This window comes from Aotus nancymaae, unplaced genomic scaffold, assembly GCF_030222135.1.
Source record: "Aotus nancymaae isolate 86718 unplaced genomic scaffold, 86718_ANA_hifiasm-v0.15.2.pri h1tg000029l, whole genome shotgun sequence".
In the NCBI taxonomy this organism is placed as follows: domain Eukaryota; kingdom Metazoa; phylum Chordata; class Mammalia; order Primates; family Aotidae; genus Aotus; species Aotus nancymaae.
In genome coordinates, this window is record NW_026988442.1 from 64,237,603 (window position 1) to 64,261,892 (window position 24,290).

A 24,290-nucleotide genomic window follows, 5' to 3' on the forward strand; every position below is an offset into this window, starting at 1 on the left:
TATAGAAGCCTCTCAGGTGAGGAACCTGAGAATGGCTAAGGTGCTTGCCCGTGTTGATACAACTGGTAAGTGTCAGAGCTGGTACTAGAATCTAAGAACTCTGGCTCTCAAGAGAGTGCTCTTTTCACTGCTTCTAGCGCCTTTGATTCTTTGAAGCATGTCTTGCCACCACCAGAAGAGTGGAAGCTCCTTGAAAGAAGGGACTATTATTAGAATTATCTTCAGCTCCTGATACGTTCTGGCTCTGTGTCCCCACCCAAATCTCATCTCGAATTGTAATCCCTAGGTGTGGAGGAACGATCTGTAACCTGCATGTGTTGAGGGAGAGAAGTGATTGGATTACAGGGCCTGTTTTCCCCATGCCGTTCTTGTGATAGTGAGTGAATTCTCACCAGATCTGATGGTTTTATAAATGGTAGTTTTTCCTGCACTCTTGCTTCTCTCTCTCCTGCCGCAATGTGGAGAAGGTCCTTGCTTCTTCTTTGCTTTCTGCCATAATTGCAAATTTCCTGAGGCTTCCCAGCCATGCGGAACTGTGAGTCAATTAAACTTCTTTCTTTTATAAATTACCCAGTCTCGGGTATTTCCTTATAGAAGTGTGAAAGTATACTAATACAGCTCCCTTAGCATGTAGCTGTTTATTGGGCATAAAGGTTCTGTTTTTAGGTACTGTAGAGCATATTGATAATTTCCTACGCTATTATCTATGTCTTTAATATTTTGTATCATTAAAAAATATACTTTCCATACTTCCTGACATAACTCTGTGAAAAACACTTTTACTTCTCAATTCCTCTGGGTCCTACCTTCATTGCCCTCCTTGCATTTGGGAGACATCATATGACAAATTGTGGCCAAGGTGGTGAGGGACAGTGCCACTGGTCTCTCCAAGTTCTCTTCTCTTGTACCACCAGAGTCACGAAGGAATTTGCCTTGAGATGTTAAAGTCCCAGGATCTAAGTGGCAGGGATTGCTACCCTGAGACTTGGAGGGCAACTGCCCTGGACAATGGCTCCTATCCACCATGGACTTTGTGTGAGATAATAAACTTGTGTTATTTATGTCAAAGATATTTTAGTTTAGTTCAGTTTTTGTTGTTATTAACTTGAGCATAATCCAGCCTGTTCTGACAATACAAAACTAAAATATTTAATGACCAACACATTAGCATCTCAAACTCCAGGAGTTTCGCTAAAAAAAAAAAGAAATAATAAGGAATTGTTCTTGATTTACAGTTGGTGCAAATAAGGACCCACAGATGTTGAGAGATAGGCTTTGAGGTACCTCCAAAATGAGTCTTTTAACCCAAAGTGTGTGATTTTTCCACATACATAAGGACTAGTTTAAGAAACGAAATTTGGTGTAGAAAAATGCAGATTACTACTGCATCCTATTTGCTTCTACAAAAATGTCTCTACCCTTAGTCCTCTGCCCCACCTCACAGCCAGCCTTCTTCCCTTTTTTGTCTCATTTCCTTCTTCTTAACTGCTATTTGAAGCCTTTCCCAGGGCAGGCTCCACTGGAAGAGGCAACACCAACCTGCCCAAGGATCCAGTTGAAGGACTGGAATGAATGCAAAAATCTGCTGGTCTTGAGTAAACTTCTCAGTCACCACCTCCTACTTCTACCCTTTGGGAGAAAGAGATGGGGATCAAGTATGTTGTTTCTCTAAAGAAGAACATGTCTCTAAACAGAAAGGGAGGGAGAGGGAGAGAGAGAGAGAGAGAGAGAGAGAGAGAGAGAGAGAGAGAGAGAGAGAGAGAGAGAAATAGGCTGCATAATCTTATGTGAGTTTCAGTCCAATGACAGTGATTATTGGCTGTTCCATTGCTTCCATTTAAATTCTCTCCTGAGCACATCAATTACTGTTAATAATCTCAATTGTTACTTATTTATTACAATAACCCCATAGAGTTGAGGGTCTTCTTCACATCTTATGCCCAGTTTGGGTAAAATTCAAGTTAAGCATAACCTTACTTTCCTAACAATGTCTGTCTGTCTGTCTATCTCTCTATCTTCTATCTATAAAACTCGCATAATATAAAAGACTTTGTATCTATCTATCTATCCACAGTATGTGTTATTTACTATTTTTTTCTTCTTAAGTTTTTTTGGGGGTGGAATGCAGAAAGGAAGGAAGTTAAGATATTGAGACTCTGGGTCCAGACTAATTAGTCTATATAAATCACGTGGCTGACTAAAGAGTTACTGATATTTCTTTGCAACATTATGAAGTTGAACAGATCACTTGATTTATATTTTAACCTCACAATTTCAACTATTAGGAAAAAAGCTGAGGGGGAGGCCAAAAAGATGTTTCTTGTAGGAATTTTTGTTGCTAAAATAAAAGATACCAATAGACTCACAAAAAGTTTCGTAAAACAAATGAAAAAGAAGTTACACTGAAGATACAGAAAATTTGGAAAGCTGTAGCCATGTGGTTATGGTCAAAATAGCTGCTCCTGATGCCTTTAGATGGTACAAATTATTGGCAGACCTCAAAAACCAAAACAGGAACCCATTCTGAGATCAGATTTATTTTGCCTTGAAGACATGATATGGTTTGGCTGTGTCCCCACCTAAATCTCATCTCGAATTTTAGTTTCCATAATCCCCATGTGCCACGTAAACGACCCAGTGGGAGATAATTTAATCATGGAGGTGGTTACCGTTATGCTGTTCTAGTGATAGTGAGTGAGTTCTCACGAGATCTGATAGTTTTATAAGGAGCTTTCCCTCCGTTTGCTCAGCACTTCTCCTTGTTGCCATCACGTGAAGGACGTGTTTGCTTCCCCTTCCACCAAAAGTTTCCTGCGGCTTCCCCAGCCATGTGGAACTGTGAGTCAATTAAACCTCTTTCATTATAAATTACCCAGTCTTGGGTATGTCTTTATTAGCAGCATGAGAACAGACTAATTTAAGACATGTGTCCAAAGAAACGGAGATTAGAAGAAGCAGGGGAACAACTGAAAAGTGGAGATAGCATACCACCAAGGAATCACTTAATTTGACCAGTGCTTCACATCATCAGAATTTGGATGAGAGGACAGGTGGATATCCAGTCCCAGGCCATTCATTTGGCTTTTTCATTTTACTGCAGCCATCAGCATCTCAGCTTTCCCTCGTGAGCTGGTTAGTGATAGGGATCATAAAGGGTGTGCTAATAGTGACCACAAAAAAGTCTTCTAGTTGGGAAGTGGACAACAACTATAGGAGACACTGACTAGTAACCAGTGGACAGTTGTGTTTGTTTTTTGAGAAAGGGTCTCACTTTGTCATCCAGGCTGGAATGCAGTGAAACAATCTCGGCTCACTGCAGCCTCCGCCTCCTGGGCCCAGGTGATTCTCCTGGCTCAGCAGATCTTTTTAAGCACAGAGGACTCATTCCTTTGGAAGCTCCTACAAGCAATGTAGGGAAGTCTTTTGCAGGAGTTGGGCAGGGAGGCTAATACTCGATTTGTAGGGAGTGCCATTGTGATTTGAGCATTAAAAGTAGATGTACTCTGAAATTTGTAGGTAAATTAAATCTCAATACCTTGATTGTATTACTGAGCTAGTTCAAGCAGCCTATGAGGGTTTGTACACTGACCAGCCTCCCCAGCAGTCACTGCATAACCAACTGCTTGCCACCCTCCAGTTCCCCTGCTCTCAACTCCATGTTCCCTGGTTTTCTGAGCATAGTACTTCCTTTCCTTTGTTTTCAAGCTCAGATCCTTTTCCGCTCCCTCATATCTTCTCTTCTATCTTCCCCCTAATCTTTCTCCCCCGTTTCTAGGACTGGCCTTTGCTCTGCCCCCATTCTGATTTCCTGTTCCAGCAACCTGTGAAGGCAGAAATGAAGGAACCAAATAACTTCCTTAAAATGCCAGCTCTTCAGTAATAGGGAAGGAAGGGAGGATTGGCATTCTTCTATGCAGAAAAATCATTCGCATGTTTCAACAAATAAATTATACATGTTATTTATGCATATTTAGAAAAAGAAATAATTTAAAAACAGCTTTGAAACCACTTTAAAAAATACTTCAGAGTAATTGTATGGAATAGTTAAAACAGCACTTACCATCTACTTATTTTATGCACCTTGCTTTCTAGTTGGTCCTCACATTGTTCAAAACACTGAAAATTCCTTCTATACCTACAGTTGAGATAGGAATTGATGCACAATTTATGCATATAAAGTTTAATAATTTTACTAAAACGATCATTATATGGCACATCAGAAACTCACTTGTGAGGTTTCCTCGGGCCCCTTCAAAGAGATAGATACTCATTCTCCAGAGAGGCTGAAATGAAGACATCATAAGTAACTCTTGGCCTGTGAATGGGGTAAGTTGTTTCACATGTGTCAAGGCACCCTTGACAGAAAAAAACTACCATTATTTCAAAGTGAGTCTTAAGTGAAAAATCTCGGGCAGGTGTTCTGATTTAAGGTTGCCAATTTGCAGTCAAGCTACTTCTCACATGGGCGACCCTATGTGGCTGTGCTTCTAGAAAAATAACTACAGGGTGGTATTTTTGGATGGTTAATGCTTCTGGGTAATGCCTAAGAGATTAGTCAAGATTGAAATTATTTAATTAATTCTAGAGTTGAATTTTGGCTGAAAAATGTGTCTGTATTAGTCAGGGAAGAGTGACTATCATAAGAAGAGATCCCAACATACATTATGACTGAAACACACCTGAAGTTTATTTCTGGCTCACATGATGATACTGGGCAAGTGAACAGGTCAGCAGGGGGTGGCCTCTTTCATGAAGTCATTGAGAGGCTCAGGCCAATGGAAGCTGTACCATATTCAACATATGACTTCTAGGTTTGCACAGCTTATAGCTGAAAAGGGTCAAGGGGGCATACATGGAAGGGTTGTATGGGCCAGACTTGGGAGTGTCACCCATCACTTCTGTTCACATTTCATTGCCCACATGGCAACATTTAACTGCAGAAGAAGGTTGGGAAATACAGTCTACCTGTGCTCCCAGAGGTGGAGAACATGGGTTTTAATCAGCAGTTTCTGCCCGGTATCCATTTATCAATTAATAACTGTTGTGACCTGTAGAAATAGATATACTTTATTCAAAAGATGAATTTTCTCAAAAATATTTGAAAGGGAGCTCTCTTTTCCAATGCATTGGAATACCTGTGAATTCATCCAAAGAGATATATTTAGTTCAATGTACAAGTTTGCAAAACTTTAGCACCCCATGCTGTCCTGGCTTTGACTGCTTTGCCCCCAGATCAAACAAAAATAGCATTCTGTCTTCACTTCCCAAGGCAGTTATTTAGTATCTCAAGGCTATTACTCAGTTTTTTAACAAAGCGTTTAACAAAGCTTTACTTCAATATTTTACCATTCAAAACACTGGTTTGAGTATGTATGTGTTCGTGTGTCTATTTTCTAACATCAGGACTATGATCTATATCCGGGAAATGAAATAACTATGAATCAAAGTCATTTGTAAGCTAAACCCTTTAAGACTCACTCATTATTAAGGTGAGCAAGATATGCTTCTTTGGACTTTTCTGGCATTTGAAAATAAATAAACACACCCTGGGTTTTGTAGACAGTAAGAGTAAGAGGCCTTAAAATGACTTAATGATCTTGTTCATTACTGGCCTTAAATTGTATTTAATCTAAGGGTGGGACCTTACTGCTGTATGACTTGCAGAACCAGTTATGTTTCATACAGATTCACTTTGTTCATCTAAAATCAGAAGCGAAGTATTTGTCTAGGCTAATGAGGTGGGTAAAACGACAAAGCAAACAAAACAGCTTTGGAGCCAACCTGATTATGTAGGTTTATGAAGAACAGTGAATGCTTTTGATAACTGAAACATGCAGATAATCCCGAAATCTCACTGTACCTATTGGTTTTAATTACTTCCTCGATGGGTTCGGTGCCAGTGTGGGTCCAATCAATCGCCTTGTGTATCCTCTTTCCCTTGCTCTCAGTCCCTGCTCATTACTCCTCTGATGGAGGATCAAACAAATGGGTGCTGGGAAGAAAGCAGCAAGAGGCAGTACGTGAGAGGAGTCCTGGGAAAATGGGGGCTGGCAGTAAATGGTATTTTCTTGTCATTGGGATTGTGGCACAAGTCAGAATAGAGAAATGGGGTACCAATTCTGAAGTCAGACAGACCTAGGTACAAATCTCACCTCTACCACCCACAGCTATGTGATTCCAAGCAATTATTTAATTTCTCTAAACCCTAGCTTCTCCATCTATAAAAGGTGACTGAAATGGTCCCTTTCTCATAGAGTTGTATGGATTCAATGAGATCATGAATGTCATATTCTTAGCCAACTGCATGGCATGTAATAAGCACTCAATAAATGTTAGCTGTAATTATTATCTATGACAATTTTAGGTGTCCCTTTCTTCTTTTAGTGTTTCACACACTATTCTTGATAAGAATGAAAAGGGCATGTATTGTCGAGGTTCCTCAATGCGGTGCTGTTTCAGTAGTTAACGTGGTGGCCCCTGATGCCCTCTATGACCTTAGGGATGAAACAGTCTGGTGGCTCGGAGCAGCTCTTTCTTCTCAGCTCTATTTTGTCCTTGATATAGCTGTTCTATTCACACACCTTGCAATCTGCGAAGTTAAAATTAACCTATTTGCCAACCTGCGTCTCAGTGAGAAACTGAAAATTACACCTTCTCTACGCACTAGACAGTGTTTTCTAGTGCATCTTTGATGAAGAATATGTTAAAGCAAGAGATGGCTTAAAGGGAAAATACTGAGTTCTATCTGCGCTTAGTTTATTCCCTTGGAAGAGTCCTCTGCAAATGTCAAAGCTCGGTTGAGAGAACAGGATGTGACATGGAAGTCGCTCAGTTTGGTCTCCACACACGGTTTTGAAATGGGGAATCAAAGTGTGCCAGTGTAACTGTCAGATTTGGGCATATGGAACAATCTAAGGAATCAGACTCTTTCCAGTAACAAGTTTAGCAACTTCCTTTAAAGAGAGAGAGAGAGAGAGGGAAAAAAAAAAAAAAACCCAAACCCCTCATTGCACTCACAACCAATGGTTATCTTCAGTCAACAGTTCAAAGGAGTCCACTTTTCCATTTTGTGTCTGAGTTGACACTTCTCGGATTTTGCGTGGAGGCTGCCTGCTGTTGCCACCCTTTGATCTTAGCTGCCCTGGATTAACCTGGTTGTCTTCTGCCTCCCTTTTATTTCAGAACCATGGTAAGTGGTCAAGGATGAATGTGTTTTCCTTACCCTTGCCCTAAAGGGCAGCTGGGTGTTAGCAGTTATCTCTGAGACAGCCTAAACCATTACACCAAGCTACGCTGACGCATACTTTTCTCATCTATTTCTTATCTTCTTCAGTGGGGTCCTGGTGAGATATTCCTCAGTTCGCTCAGGATTAATCTTCCTTTTCTTCCCTAACCAGTAATTTGTAGGGACTCTAAAGTTCCAGGTTTCAGAGACTAGAATCAGGGGGCACAAACTGGGGGTCTGATTTATGACTTGGACCTAAGAATTCCTAAGCCATAATAAAGCTACTTGAGAGCAGACTCTTAGAGATGTGGTAGGAGAATAAGGATGGAAACAACCCCTTCCTGCCTGGCACAGAAACCCAAAATCAGGCTGGCAGGTGTCTATGTGGTGAGTAGATTTAGGAGTATTTGGCATAACTCTGTGCCCTGAAATAGTCTTCTTATTATCTGCAATTTTACCACTGGGGATTCATTCCTTTGGATCTGGACATGTTTTAATGTTAGAAGATCTTTCCTGCCTGGTAAATAGTTTTTTAAGAGCTGACACACACACACACACACACACAAACTTATTTAGTCCTCAAAATAGCACTGTGAGGTAAGTACTGATATTATTCCCATTTTATAAACGAGAAAACTGAGACACAGAGGCACTGGTCATCTGCCCAGGGTCCCACAGCTGGGAAGTAGTAGAGAAAGAATTTGAACCCAGAAAGTCAAACTCCAGAACCCCAGTTTTTAGCCCCATATTCTGTGTCATACACTAACTGCAATAATTTTTTTTTTTTTTTTTTTTTTTTGAGATGGAGTTTTGCTCTTGTTTCCCAGGCTGGAGTGCAATGGCGCGATCTTGGCTCACTGCAACCTCCGCTTCCCGGGTTCAAGTAATTCTTGTGCCTCAGCCTCCCGAGTAGCTGAGATTACAGACATGCACCACCATGACCAGCTAATTTTTGTGTTATTGGTAGAGACAGGGTTTCTCCATGTTGGTCAGGCTGGTCTTGAACTCTTGATCTTACGTGATCTGCCTAACTCGGCCTCTCAAAGTGCTGGGATTATGGGCGTGAGCCACCATGCCCAGCCAATAATTCTTAGATTGCTGGCTGCAGAACCCAACTACTACGGCAGAAACTCCAGTCTCCAGCAATTCTTCCTTTCCCCACCCCACATTATTTCTGAGAGTTCCAAGAGAATGTCTGTTGTGTGTGGACCAATGGAGATCAGTATATGGTATCTGACATCTAGGGTTTACTGCTAGAATCCTTTTGCTAAGAACTCCCTCTTCCCTTACCCTCTTCTCATAGTTAACACAGGAACGAACACTCGAGTATCTTTCATGTCTCCATTCCCAGTCCCCACCTGACAAGTCCACCCTGAAAATTCCCAATCCTGGTAGCTCTTCCTCTGGCCCCAGTTGGTTTGTCCAAGGGCTGATTCAAGCTTGGCTAATAAGTCCTTTCCTTCGGTGGACAGGGAGCTAGAAAGAGATGAGGGCAACCCCCTTCTAGAGGTTCAGTCTTCAGGATGTCTCACAGACTTAATTAGCAACTGTCAAGGGCCATGTATTCTCTCACTTAAAGAATGCAAGTCTGCTAGGAGAGGATGAAGCTGACAGGCCGAGAGGCATTTGTGTGTGTTTGAGTCCCAATTCTAGCCATTTCAGAAGTTCCCACGTTGTGCTATTCTTTCCTTTCTTGAATATTATGAGCCAGAAAAGTCCAATATTTGCTCATGCTGATTTGAATTGTTTTTGTTACTTTCAATTAAAGAAATTCAGCCGGTGATAGTTGATAGTTTTTGGTTTAAATACCTTAATATCTGTTTGTAACTCTCTTTCCTTTGGATTTTGACAAAGGGAGCTGGTCAATTGAGAATTTTCCAAAACAAAACAAAAACAAACAACCAAATGAAGAAAAAAAAGCCCAAACCTTTTCTAGTTTCTGTCTATCCCCCTCATCTAATTAGTTGCTAAAACCTGAGGCTGATGGTTTAAAGCTTTCATTTATATATGCAAATACACCTGGGAAAAGAAACACCTTAAACCACTTTTAGATAAAAGACATTATCTGGAGAGAACCTGGTTGTTAAACAGCTGAGAATAAGGTCTTTGGGCAATAAAAACTGGTTGAAGAGCAACAGAAGTTGGATACGTAAGCCAGGGAAGTGGAGGGCAGGGTTTGTTGCGGGTAAGTCTTACTTTCTGAATGTCTTCCTTACTTTAGCAGGCTAAATCTCTGCATTTGTATGTTTGCTATGCTTCTTTATTCTACTGAAAACATGATTAAATTGTGACTAAATATATATTTTGTACTGTATTTGAATATAACTCAGGGGATTTTGTTTCACTGTATGTACTTTAAGTTTGGACCCTTAAAAAATTAATATTTAGGGCCGGGCGCGATGGCTCAAGCCTGTAATCCCAGCACTTTGGAGGCCGAGGCGGGTGGATCACGAGGTCAAGAGATCGAGACCATCCTGGTCAACATGGTGAAACCCCGTTTCTACTAATACAAAAAAATTAGCTGGGCATGGTGTGCCTATAATCCCAGCTACTCAGGAGGCTGAGGCAGGAGAATTGCCTGAACCCAGGAGGCGGAGGTTGCGGTGAGTCGAGATAGCGCCATTGCACTCCAGCCTGGGTAACGAGCAAAAACTCCGTCTCAAAAAAAAAAAAAAATTAATATTTAGAAAAAAAAATTAATATTTAGACTTATTCCAAATGGGATGAAAGTTGTTCTGTAACAAACTCTGTATTAGGCAGGGTTCTCCAGAAAAAAAGTGCTAATAGGATTGTGTGTGTGTGTGTGTGTGTGTGTGTGCGCGCGCGCGCGTGCACATTCACATACAGTTGAGCCTTGAACGATGCTGGATTTGGGGGTGCCAATCCTTGAGCCATTGAAAATCCACATATAACTTTTGGTGCCTCAAAACTTAACTACTAATTACCTACTGTTGACTGTAAGCCTTAACAACAACAAACAGTTGATTAACATGAATTTTTATATGTTATATGTATTAGATACTGTATTCTTAAAATAAGCCAGAGGACACAAAATGTTAAAGAATCATAAAAAAGAGAAAATACATTTACTATTACTAAGTGGAAATGGATCATTATAAGTCTTCATCCTTGTCTTCACATTGAGTAGGCCGAGGAAGGGTAGGGGGTGGTCTTGCTGCCTCAGGGGAGGCAGAAGGGGAAGACAATCTGCATGTAAGAGGATTTGCAAGGTTCAAACCTGTGTTGTTCAAGGGTCAACTGTATTTATGTGAGGGGCTTTATTATAGGAATTAGCACAAGCAGTTATGGAAGTCAAGAAGTCCCATGATCTGCTGCCTGCAGGCTGGAGAGTCATGAAAGCAAGTGGTATAATTCAGTCTGAATTTGAAGGTCTAGGAACCAGGAGGGCTAGTGTCTAAGGCAGAAGAAGATGAATGTCCCAGCTGAAACAGAGTGAATTCACCCTTCCTCTGTTTTCTTTTTTTGTTTTGTTTTGGTTAGTCTATTCGGGCCCTCAGTGAACTGGATGATGCTTGCCCATATTGAGTAAGGGTCATTTTCTTTACTCAGTCTACTGATTCAAATGCTAATTTATTCTGGAAACACTCACACAGACACATCCAGAAATAATATTTTACCATGCCTATCTTGGTAAATAATAAATACCCATCTGAGTATCGATTAGCACAGTCAAGGTGACACATAAAACTAACCACCTCTGGAACTTGAAAAGAATCAGATTACAACACTACACATCTACCTTCCTAATCATGATTTGACATTCACTGATCTGGGGAAATGGCTAGGTTTGCTAAGGAGCATTCCTAGAACATCTCTGTTGTTTTCTCTTGGAGAGGGATGGGGGAACAGAGGAGAATTTGGCTATCTTAAGTTTTGCTCGCTTGATGCCTCTTCCTAGGCTTCCCCAGTCCTCTTGTGCTTTTGAACGAACATTTGTTACTAGAAAGTTTATATACTCAACCTTTATGATCCATTCACCTCATCAAACCTGGAATCTTAGATCTGGAAGGAACCACATGGATTGAATAGTCCAAATCTTTTGATCATCGAATTTAGCAAACTGAGCTATTTTAATCAGGGTCACACAGTTATTTAGAGGTCTTCTAACTCCCAGTACAGTGCGATTTCCAGATATGACATAGACATTTTCCAAATTAGGTTTTTTGGCCATATATTCAAGCCAAACTCACGCTCATTCTCCATTTGCTTCCCTTTGCTCACCTTTCAAAGCAAAGCTGACAAAACTAATTTTTGCTAAAAAAAAAAAAAAAATGTAGAAATACAGATTGTAGAAGGATCAAAATGTAGGAATTTGATCCCCAACTGGGTTCAAAGGGCTTGACCTGGGCTTGTAGGACTTGGGGAGTTGGGGGATATGGAGTAGGTGAGATTAGCTCACTGACTGAAAAAACAGAACCATGGGACCTCCAGAAGTCTGACCAGATGAGAGTCCAATGTTCAGTCCAAACTGAAGTTTCTATCTATGGGAACTGTAGAGATAGAAATCAATGACATGGCCTTGAGAGGATGCAAGATGTAAATCAGCAAGAACCGGAAGGCTGGGAAGGGAGCTCTGGAAGGCAGAGCCAGATGAAGTGTCTGAAGCCTCAGAGCATCCATGGGACCTTCCTCCCCAACTCCCTCTGCTTCTACTACTCCGTAAGGATGTGGGGGAATTGATCTGGACCCACAAGACCTTTGGTGATTTAGGATAGCATTTTTGGCTGAATATTTGTCAGTCCTGATAATCGCTTGGTTGGAAAGCCCAATGATGGATGACACGGTCATGCTTGCAAAGCCTTTTAAAGCATGTATTAGTCCATCATCTATTAGGAGCCTAATCAATATCACTGATGATGCCAATCAAAGAGCTAGAAGGTATGCCAGGCAATACTTTTATGTATTTCAAGGCATGTATATCTTTTATGGTATATTCTTAATGAGCTACCAGGCAAATAATTTATGATTAAAATTCTCCCACCCTTCAGTCTGACAAATTTGTGTTTAAATTAAAATACGAGTCCATAGAGAAAAGCACTGGAGAAAAAAATGTAGAAATACAGATTCTTATACTGGCACAAAACTAATTTCTCTGTTCTTTGCCTGAATATGGAAGGGTGTAAAATGAGGAAACCTGTGTGGAGACCCCTCCCAGCACTTTGGGAGGCTGAGGCAGGTGGATCATGAGGTCAGGAGTTTGAGACCAGCCTGGCCAAGATGTTGAAACCCCGCTTCTACTAAAAATTCAAAAATTAGCTGGTACACACCTGTAATCCCAGCTATTCAGGAGGCTGAGGCAGAAGAATCGCTTGAACCTGGGAGGCAGAGGTTGTAGTGAGCTGAGATTGCGCCATTGCACTCTAGCCTGGGTGACAGAGTGAAACTCTGTCTCAAGAAAAAAAAAAAGTGTATTTCTTTTTCTTTCCTCATCCTCCATTCCAGAGTCTTCCTCTTTGTCCTCCTTCATTTGACCTGAACTCAGATTTTAAAATTTAAGAAGCTATGAATCATACATATACTTCTTAGACTAATATAATTCACAAATAAAAGAGAGTGTTTTAAACTTCCATAATACATTATGAAGACGCATAATGAAGGCATACGATATTGTTCTTGTACTATTGGTAAGACTAAAGGCATGATAATAATTTGAGGAAAGTGAGCAGGCTGATTCCACACCCCTCTCAAGTTCCTCTTTGCCAGTGGTTCAGCCTCCAGTGTGTGCTTGCTTTGCCAGCTCATCTTATTTCATTAGTGATGCTTTCACTTCCTTTTTTCTAAGCATGCTTTCAAAGTCCAGTGCTTTGCCTGCACTTCAGAAAACTGTTGTCGCAAATCAGTAGGAGACTGTGAGGGGATTTGGGGAAGGAGTGCAGGGAGGTACCCAAGAGAGTGTTTTATTGCCAGGACTATCCTACGGTTCAGAACCAGTGCCAATAATCCTGGATGGGTCATTTCTTTCCACCTCATGGTTTTGTGCAGTCAAAATTTTGTTAAAATGATTATCATGGGAATCCCTGAAGGGAAATACTTGCCTCCTTTCCCCATCCCTGATGTTCTTGAGGCTCCAACATCCTGCTTTGCAGCACAGAAACACTGTGTACATCCTTTCTCACAACACGAGGAATACAAAGGAGCCTCTGAGCACCTCCCTGATGCATCTCCAAATGGTGTAGGATGAGTCAAAACTCCAGGCAAACTTGCCTTCTGAGTGCTTTTCTGATTGTCTTTAACTTTCCTCTGACCAATATTTCTTGTCTTTTTTTTTTTCTTGATGGGATGGGAGACAGTGGATTATTCAGCTGTGGCAGTGTCTCCACTCTTGATTTTGGGAGCTCCAGAGTCATGCTTTCTGTATTCTGTAGATGTTCTGCCTGATGAGAAAAGGTGTTATATAAAGAGTATTCTGTGGCTTAGTGATGACATCCATGAACCAGGCTCTTTTTGTCTAATGCTCAATCATTCTCAGTGTGCTGGCAATTGATTCTTGTGTTGGTTACCTCAGGACTACAGGGTGGCTGTCATAGCTCTTGACATTATGGCCATATTCAAAGGCAGAAAGGAGGGAGAAGAGGAGGGCGTAGGTGAGAGAGAAAGTGTCTGACACTAATTAAGCTAATTCTCTCTTTCTCTGTCTCTCTCTCTGTCTCTGTGTCACCTTCTGTGTGTGTAGATAGACTGATAGATACAGATAGATACAGATACAGAGATATATTATTAGAAGACCCAGAGGACTATCACTCATATCTGATTGACTAGAACTGTGTTCTATGGCCACCCACAATACAAAAGTCTAGCAAAGCAAATATCTGGGAAAAATGAATGGGATTGCTAGAAAGGGCTTAGCTAAGCATGATCCAAACACATGGGGGCTGAGCACATTGCTATTCTGCACAAAATCATGGTTCTATTGGTATGCAAGAAGGAGTGGATGACTGCTGAGGGGCCAGCCAACTGTGTCTGATACACAAACCAACCACAGTTTTATTGCATTTTTTCTTCCACTCTATCATGGGAGTATGACTTATTCATGCTAGGAGGCTACTTTCCTAGTTCCTAACGAATAAATCGTGATTTGTAAGTGATCTAAGCCAATCATGGTGGTCCAATTCCCCTTGCTAATAGTTGGGATAAACATGGAAGTGTGACATAATTTTGGCCAATGAAGTGTAAGGAGAATTGGACAGGAGGCTTTTGGAAAAGGGCTGCCTCTCTGACTAAAGAAACATGTGGGGGAAAATATTTTTCTGGTGGACATTGGGGTGGATGGTTGTAATGACTGATGCTATTGCAATCATGAGGAGAGGCACACAACACTCTGAGAAAGAAAAAGAGAGACAAAGTCTGTAAGGCTTGATGACATCACTGACTGGCTGAATTAACTGCCCTGGAGACCCCTAATACAATTCTTATAGGAGAAAATAATTTTCTTATGGCTTAAGCCACTCTGAATTATTATTTCCATGACTTTCAGTCCAGAGAATCTCAGCAAGAAAGAAGTAATAAGTTCTATTGTTTTATGGCACTGTAGGATGACTATAGTTAACAATAATATTTAGTTTCAAATAGCTAGAAGGAGGATATTGAATGTTCCCAACACAAAGAAATGATAAATGTTTGAGATGATGGAATGCTAATTATCCTAATCTAATCATTATGCATTATGTGTATTGAAACATCACTATGTACCTCGTAAATATGTACAATTTTTATGTGTCAATTAAAAAATATTTTAAAACAGGCAAGAATAATTAATTAGATCAGCTTCTCAAAATATGCAGTTCAAAATCCATGCAACTCAAGTAATCTGTAATAAAATAAATATGAAAAATTTGAAAACTATACAGGGTCATTGAAGTTAATGATCAAATTAGCATATCAAAGGCTCAGAGAAAAATTATTCTTAAGGCAAAATTTTGCCCCTGCTTATAATCCCATTCTACCAGCTCTCATTCAAGAGAAGAGTAGGTAAGTAACATGTAGGTGAGAGAAGATGCTTTAGAATAGAAAATAAATTTTATGTAACAAATATATTTTGTTACTAATAACAAATAAACAACAAATAACAAATCCATAAAACTTCTGCTCTTGCTTACCTCTTGGACTTGAATGTGTCTTTGGCACTGGAAAATCACTAACAGGGTTCTTGTACTTCACATGTATCTTGAAAATGGTCCACTGTCTTCACTTAAAGACTAGCTCTCATTTTGCCAGCTGCCCTGATTCTCACGACCATTTTCCTGTTAGTCAACAAGTGTTGATTATTGATTACTAGCCCATGAACTCTCAACTCTGAAATCTGAAGAAATACAAATGTAAGACATGAACTATTATAATACTTTCCTAGAGCTGCTGAAACTGATCACCACAAACATGGTGGCTGAAAACAACAGAAATCTCTCAAATCCTGGAGGCTGTAAGTCTGAAATCCAGGTGTGAGCAGAGCCATGCTCTCTCCAAAGGCTCTAGGGAAGAAAACTTTCTTGCTTTTTCTGGCTTCTGATGGTTGCTGGCACTTCTTGATGTCCCTTGGCCTGGGGCAGCATAACTGTCTCTGTCTTCTCATGGCTCTTTTCCCTCTGTGTATCCATGTCTGTCCTCTTATAAGGATAGCAGTCATGGGAATAGGGCCCATCCTAAGCCAGTGTGATCTCATCTTAACTAATTATATCTGCAAACCCTATTTCCAAGTAAGGTCACATTCTGAGTTCCAGATGGATATGCATCTTGGGATGGACACTATTCAACCCTGCATAGTCAGTGGTTGAGGAGTGTTTATCTTGGTTGGGATAGCCCCAAATTCTATAGTGTTGTGCTTTTTGTGGGGGGTCATGTGGCTCAGTGGAGAAGGTGTTTAGATGGATCAGGGAATGTGTGCAGATGAGGTAGAGCTTGAATGAAACCTTGAAGTGCAGGTTGAATTTGACTTGATAGAGGGGACAGAGTAGAATGTCCTAAATCATGGAGATGGGAAAAATTCGTGTGCAAGGATTATGAATCCATTGCTTTAATTTGAAAAAACGAATTACTTGACCCTTTCCTCAGACTGTGATTCCTGAGGGCATGTGTAGTCAGGACAGTATGGGGGTACCGTTCCCAAGTGCCAGAACCTCTGCATGGCTGGGAAGAGTGGTTTTGTGGAAAGAACGAGATGTGTGTGTTTACCGGGGCTGCGGCAGTAAGGAATTTCTTTCAGATATTGAGTATGTCTTGTCTGCCTCCTTGCAAGAAAGAAGTTGGGGATAATAGTAAGAGAGGATTTTATGCTTTAATCATAAAAGCTTAAGAGGGAAGATGGATGATGCCCACTAAAAATAGATATGAGAAGACCAAAGTTGTAGGTCAAATTTAGATGTAGTTGTCTTTGGCTTAAATCCAAAAGAAGAATGTAAAATCTTGATCATTATTATCTGCAGGCTTTTTGTTTTTGTTTGAAATACTGATTTTTTTTTTAGCCATCTGTAAGATTTGTATACCTGTTTAAACTTATCTCCCAAATGTACTAAAAATTACCGTTTTACAGCCTCCTAAAGATCTGTAGTATTGTTTGGATGCTCCAGTTATTACATTTAATCATTTTAAAGGAACTGAAGCATGGCTCTACGTGCAAAAAATCCCTGGAGAAGATTTTGCCCTGCTTCATATAGGACCAGTTCAGTACTTCCTTTTCCTTTATGTAGCTTCTTTTCCCTGTATATGGATCAAACCCTTTTTAAAAGTTTCTCTAAGAAAATTGTCTCCAGAAATATTTAACTTCTATTCACCCTACTAATTTAAGTTAGCCATGCCCACATTTACCAATGTTGTTTGTTCTACCATAACATCCTTTTGCTTCACTATGACTACAACTTTAGTTCAATGCACTTTTGACCACAGCCGTCATCCACAATGCCCCTGTGTGGCCACTGAAAATTTCACCTGGAACCTCCAGATCATGTAGGAATGAGTCTTCTGCCTGTTACTGCTTTCTTTAATATCCTCATCTTTTGATGGCAAACTTTGGGTTTCAGTGGCAAAATCGTCTTTTGTTCCACAGTTCTGCAGGAGGGATCAAGACACACTATCCATGTTTGAATTGACAAGCCTAAACAAAATAGGAAAATAGAGAGTTGAGTAAAAATGGAAAGAACCTATATAACAATTTTTTAAAAAGTGATTAAAAGGGCATATATTAGGAGTAAGTCATGGGCACTGACAATCACAACACAGGCTGGATATAAATGGTACAATTGTCCTGGTGCTTACTGGTACAGGTAGCCTTTTCTGGACTCTTCCTGTTGCCTGAATTCTCTTAAGCTCTGGGACTGTTGGTCTGCTACTTATTTCTCTGTGATGGGCTTCTGGAAAAGAGGGGTATTGCTTCCTAAAGTGCTGAGCAGCTTTTCTGTTTGAAGAAAGCTACTATCTCTACTTTGAGGATCATTTTACGTAGAAACACTTTAAGGGGTCTCCCGGTTTGTAAGTTTGAAAGGGACCCTGAAGACATTCTGAGAACAGCTTTGGAACACTTGTGGTAGATTACCTTTTCTTCCACAGAGCCTGAAGATAAATGAAAGACAACAGAAATCAGAGCTAGGTAATGCTTTTTAGCTAAAATTAGTATTAAAAGTTTTGGGAATTTGGAGGCCTCTAATAAGTGAAAAGTATTTGAATACCTTGGCCCAAATGTGAAATCAGTGTTCATGTTTTTTTTTTTTTTGAACCAAAACCAAGAGAATTGTGTATTATAAGTTCTGTGAGGTCAAGGTCTGGGTCTACCATACATCTTTAGTACTTGGTTCGGTGACTGACATATAATAAACCCTTAAATGATATTTGGTGACTGACTGAATCAATGAATGACAAAGTGAATGCCTTCTAAGATCTGCACATAGTTGGCTTTTGTTGGTTGATGGGAAGGATAGTTGTAGATCCTTCATTATTGAAATTCTGCTATTAGGAATTTATCTCTATTAGGAATTAAATATTGCCCTTGCCTTCTCACTTCTTCTATTGAGACACAAATACCCCTGTGTGGGGTGACTGACTAAGTTTCCAATGCCTCTGATGTTTTAGTGTGAGTGCATTTATCCAATCTGACACCATGTGACATTCATGAAAGTGGACAGTGTGGGGATGCCAAAGGTAACATGTTGCAGAAAGGGAGACCAGAACACAAGAGGCCAATTGACCAATCCAGCCATCTTTCCTAGGGATGGCCTTGTAAGACAAACCCTACCTCAGCTACTGTAATCATTCCTAGGAACACTTGCAGCTTTTGGAAAGTAGCACAAATAAAGGAAAGAAGAGAAAGGTAGCTGGAGAGGGAATGTCTTTAAATTCTGACCTAGTTTTCCATGAATAAAATGTATTTATTACTTAGGCAACATTTTCCCTAGCAGGTGAATTATAGCTAACAACATATAATTTTAAGCTAAGGTTCTTTTTGCTAAAGGCATCAGTCATAACAAGTGTTATTAAGGGTAATAAGTACTTAGGGATTAAGACTGAACAATCCTTTTCTTGGAACATTCATGGAAGGTCCAGTCAATGTAGTTGAGAATTCTGTTCAGTACCATATTTTCCAGATCATGGGGAACACCATGATCTGTAAGAGATCTCATAGTGTTTGGGTAATGATGAATTCTGGCAGATACACCTGAAACACTTAGTCTGGTGAATGATTATGCCCTTGAAGGTGATGACACTGGGTTTAAGGAAAATGGGTATTTACATGTAGGAATTGAATCTATGGTGCTGTATGCTATTAGGATCCTGAAAAGAGAGAGAAAGCACTACATTTTCTGCTGAGAATAGGGTGTAAGGAGGAGGAGAGCTGGGATTGGGAAGCCAGATGGTCAACCTCCCTAAATCCAATAATAGTGTTCTGAAAGTGCCCTGTATGAGCACCAGCTCTTGCTAGAAGATTCCTGTAGCCATTTTTTTGCTTTCTTTCTGGGTCTGGGTCTCCGGGGTCATGGCATTGGAAGAGGGGCTGGCATAGCATGCTGGTCAGGTCTGTCATGTCCAGCACTTGCAGCCTAAGGAATATAGGACTATTGTAGGAGTCATTTTAGGGTTACTTTATTGGTTTTAAAAATAAACACAATTTAAATTAGTTTTGATTCTCTTTTGATCCATGGGCCATACAGACTTACTGGTGATCAATTTATATTCACATTGATACCAGATTGGTACCCTTTACTTAGCACATTGAGTACCTATTATGTCCTTTATTCCAGATGATGAGTGTACAGTTATGAACTAGGATAACAGGATCTCTGCTCTTTTAGAGCTTATTTTTTAGTGGGAGTCATATGCAGTGAGCAATAACAATGATACAGAAATAACATTTGAGAAATTGTTTCTGTCTTAGAGGAGTTCTCAATGTAGTTGGAGAGATTAATGTATCAGCACATACTTATATCAATATAGAGATATGGTCTCATCACCTCAGAGGATCTTTGTGACTCTCAACTGGGACTTGATGTCTAGTTTGCCCTCTTATAGGGTACCTCTGGAAACTTTCTTATTTTTTTTTTCCATTCCCTTCTGATGTCATCACTTAACCTCACTGTAGAAATTAATATTTTGCCTGGGGCTGGTGGCTCACACCTGTAATCTCAGCACTTTGGGAGGCTGAGGTGGGCAGATCATCTGAACTCAGAAGTTCAAGACCAGCCTGTGCAACATGGTAAAACCCCATCTCAACAGTAACAACAACAACAACAACAAGCAAAAATTAGCTGGGCTTGGTGGCATGTGCCTGTAATCCCAGCTACTTGGGAGGGTAACTTGAGTACAGGAGGTAGAGGTTGCAGTGAGCTGAGGTCAAGCCAGTGTACTCTAGCCTGGGTGACACAGTGAGACCCTGTATTAAAAAAATCTATAGCATTTTGGCTGGGCGCGGTGGCTCATGCCTGTAATCCCAGCACTTTGGGAGGCCAAGATGGGTGGATCACGAGGTCAAGTGATCGAGACCATCCTGGTCAATATGGTGAAACCCCGTCTCTACTAAAAATACAAAAAATTAGCTGGGCATGGTGGCGCGTGCCTGTAATCCCAGCTACTCAGGAGGCTGAGACAGGAGAATTGCCTGAACCCAGGAGGTGGAGGTTGCGGTGACCCGAGATCGCGCCATTGCATTCCTGCCTCGGTAACAAAAGTGAAACTCCGTCTCGAAAAAAAAAAAAAAAAATCGATAGCATTTTAATGAAATAGGCCACTGTCATTTAGTGGCCTATTTCATTAAGTAGTTGACTGACTAGCTTGCTGTTACACTACAGGATGTGAGAATATTGAACCAGTTTTCACTGCTGCTGATCTTTCCCAGTTTCCAGGTCCTAGCTCACACCACATATCTCAGGGTGGCCTCTGGCCACCCAATCCCTAGACGACCTCCCCTTACCCCCCTAGTTAGTCTCCTTGCTTATCCCAAGGTATTTATAAAAAAAGGAGATGTGAGGAAAAACATAAAAATAATCATAAAAATTAGGTAAGGTTAAAATGCTACAAATAATTACAAATTGTTTTATGTAGCATTAGTGAAAAAATAGGTTTCTTATCTTTTTAATTTCATATTTTTGAAGAATTCCAACCTTGGAGAAGATTAGGCCTTTTATATATGTGTGTATATATGTCTTTAAATCATTAGACAAGAAAATAAAGGTCCTAAAATGTTAACAAGATTTATGAACACAGGAACAAAGTCTTATAGAGGCAATTGAAATATGTGACAACCATTAGCATTTCGGAGTAGTGATGAGCTACTTGTATAGATTGATGTACCTAAAAATTAGACAAGGCATATTAAAAGCTGAGATCATTCAGGCTTAGGAGCAGCTGAATATGAGCAATTATGAAGCAGTTAAGCCATTAAATAAAACTGAAGATCTTGTGAACCGCAGAGCAAAAAGGCACCTCCGTGTGACCGAGAGCTTTATCATCAACGCTCTCATCTTAAAAACATAAACATTAGGAAATGTTGGTGCCAAGGGCAATGGAGAGGCTCTTTAAAGACAAACCGTGTCACATGTTGCTCAGGACAGCAATCTCATGCAGAGAAAGCCATCTCTAACTGGGCATACCAATTGTGTGAGCAGAATGTGGGGATAAAGCGATTGAGGCCAGCCTCTTGGTGTGGGGCTGACACGGAGTCTGAACATTACAGAGTCCTGTGGAAAATGGCTTACCTGGCTTCTGTCATGCTCATGTAATTGCACATTCAGACTGGCTGCCTTCATCAGCTCATCCCTCCTGTGAAAATGATTGTAAACATGGGCAATGTTTATGTGAAAATGTTTATTCTATTCCCATCCTGCTAGGGTGTCAGGCACTGTAGCATGAGAAGGTTTCAAGAACATACTATATGAGGGAAAATAATCCTAAGAACATCTGTTCTTTCCCCCAGTCACTGTGACTTGGCTACATCATTTGATAATAAATAAGATTATTCCATGAAGAAAAGGCTGAGCCAATTTTAGAGTGGGTCTGGCCTATGCAATAATGCTGTGTCTATATGCATAAGTCGTTTTGAATAGCTTAATTGGTTGTCAATAGAAACATCTAATATTTATTAAGAATCTGCCATGTACTAGGCATGGGGTAGGAACATTTACATATTTGTTCAGGAGAAGCAGGGTATTAAAGTAGCAAGGGCACAACAGTTAGAGCTTCAGTCTTGGCATGATCTCTAGTGGGGGCTACTAAGCAAGTCATTTAAAGCACTCAACAAATGTAAGGAAGGAAAGCAGATTCTCTAGACCTGTGTTTATTTTATGATTTAAAAGTGTGCGTGTGTGTGTGTGTGTGTGCGTGCACAAACATGTGTCTGGAGGAAATTATCTTTTATATTCCTTTCAACACTAAAGTTCTATTGGCTGTACATGTGTTCCACTTTATTTATATTTTTGACCCTTTTGCTATTTTTTGGACAATATGCTTTCCATTTGCAGTATTTTCTTTCCTCCACATTCAAGTCAGTCATCAAATTCTGCTTTAATTCATCTTCAAAATAGCTCTCAATTATTTGCTTTCAACCAATCAATTTGTATCAGGAAACTCCATGGTTGACGGCACAGGTTCTTGAGAACAACAGATTTGGGATCAAATTCTTCCTCTGCTACTAGTAGCTGTATGATCTTGTGATCTTTATTTTTTATTTAAACTGTCTGAAATTCCACTTTCTTATTTTTAAAAGGAGATGGTAACATTTACATTGCTGAATAGTTATGAATAGTTGAAGAAAAACGCATTTTAAATGCTTAGTAAAATGTGTGGCACAAAAACTCAGTATTAGCTAGTCCTTTTACTGATAGAATAGTAGTAGTACCACCATCACTACTGTTATTCTCACCCTACCATCCTCTTTCCTCAGCTTGGGTTGCTATGATAGCCCTGTAGCTAATATTCCTAACTCCATTTATTATAATAAGTAACTATACTACATGGCAGACTCTGTTTCATTTTGGAAAGTTTTATTGCTATATATCCAGATTCACTAATTTTTTCTTCTGCAGTATCTAACCTGTTCATTTTTGCAGTGTGTTTTTTCTTTTTTACCTCGGATATTATATTTTTCATTTATAGAATTTCAAATTGGGTTTATTTGTATTATCCATGTCTCTTAACTCATTTATGCTTTCCTCTACCTTAATGATTCTCAATCAGTGGTAATTTTGCCCCATGGCAGACATTTGGCAGTGTCTGGAGATATTTTTGGTTGTTTCATGGGATGCTACCAGAATCTCATGTGTAGAGGTCAGGGTGTTCCTGAGCATCCCATAATGCACAGGACAGCCTCCACAACAACGAATTATCTGGTCCAAAATGTCAGTAGTGCCAGGTTTGAGAAGCCCTGCTCTGCCTTCTTGCACATATGCAATATAGTTAGAGTAGTTGTTGTAATGTCTTTGTCCATTTGTCCTATCATCTGTTTCATCTCTGAGTCAGTTTCTATGAATTGGTTTTTCTCCCATTATGCTTTTTCCATGCTTGGTATTTTTTTAATGGATGCCATCTACTGTGAAGTTTATATTCTTGGGTGCTAGATATTTTTGTATTCTTTACAATATTCTTGAGCTTTGTTCTAGGCACATTTAAGTTAATCACAGACAGCGTGAACCTGTAGGCGTGTTTTTAAACTTTTTCAGCTGGGGCCAGAGTAACTTCTAATTTAGGGAACATTTTCCCCCACTACTGAGGCACTAGGTGGATAAGTACTCTACCTGATGCCCTGTGTATTGTGAGCTTTTCCACTCTGATGGAGGGAAGCATGAACTCTTTCCAGGGCTGTGTAGGAACTGTGGATTGTTCCTTCTCAGTGGTCTTTATCTGTTCTGAGCAGTTTCCCACAAAAGCATGCTGGTCAGTGCTCAGCAGAAGACACAGAGGAACCCACAGAGACCTCAAGGGTACTTAACTGTCCGTGTAGCTCTCTCCTCTCTGGTCCTGCGTGCTGTGAATTCAGTCATGGTCTCCCTCTCTGAACATTAGACTCTACCTCTTCAACTCAGGGAGAAAGCCAGGTTCTTTCTGGGTTTCCTCCATTTGGTGTAGCGTTAGAAGTCTTTCCAGGCAATAAGAAGGAGAAATCAAAGTAGAATTCACCCAGTTTGTTTACCTTCCCTCAGGATCACTGTCCTGCACCCCTTGTTGTCCAATATCTGAAAACTGTGTTTTCATAGGTTTAGTTTATTATTTAAAGTTATTTAAGGTGGGAGGGTAAATCTGGTCCTCAATACTCCATCAGGGCCAGAAGTGGAAGCCCACAGTAGACTTTTAAGAAGGATACATAGACAGTGCTGTCTATTTTTTCTTTTTTGAGACAGAGTTTCGCTCTTGTTACCCAGGCTGGAGTGCAATGGCGCGATCTCGGCTCACCGCAACCTCTGCCTCCTGGGTTCAGGCAATTCTCCTGCCTCAGCCTCCTGAGTAGCTGGGATTACAGGCACGCGCCACCATGTCTAGCTAATTTTTTGTATTTTTAGTAGAGACGGGGTTTCACCATGTTGACCGGGATGGTCTCGATCTCGTGACCTCGTGATCCACTCGCCTCTGTCTATTA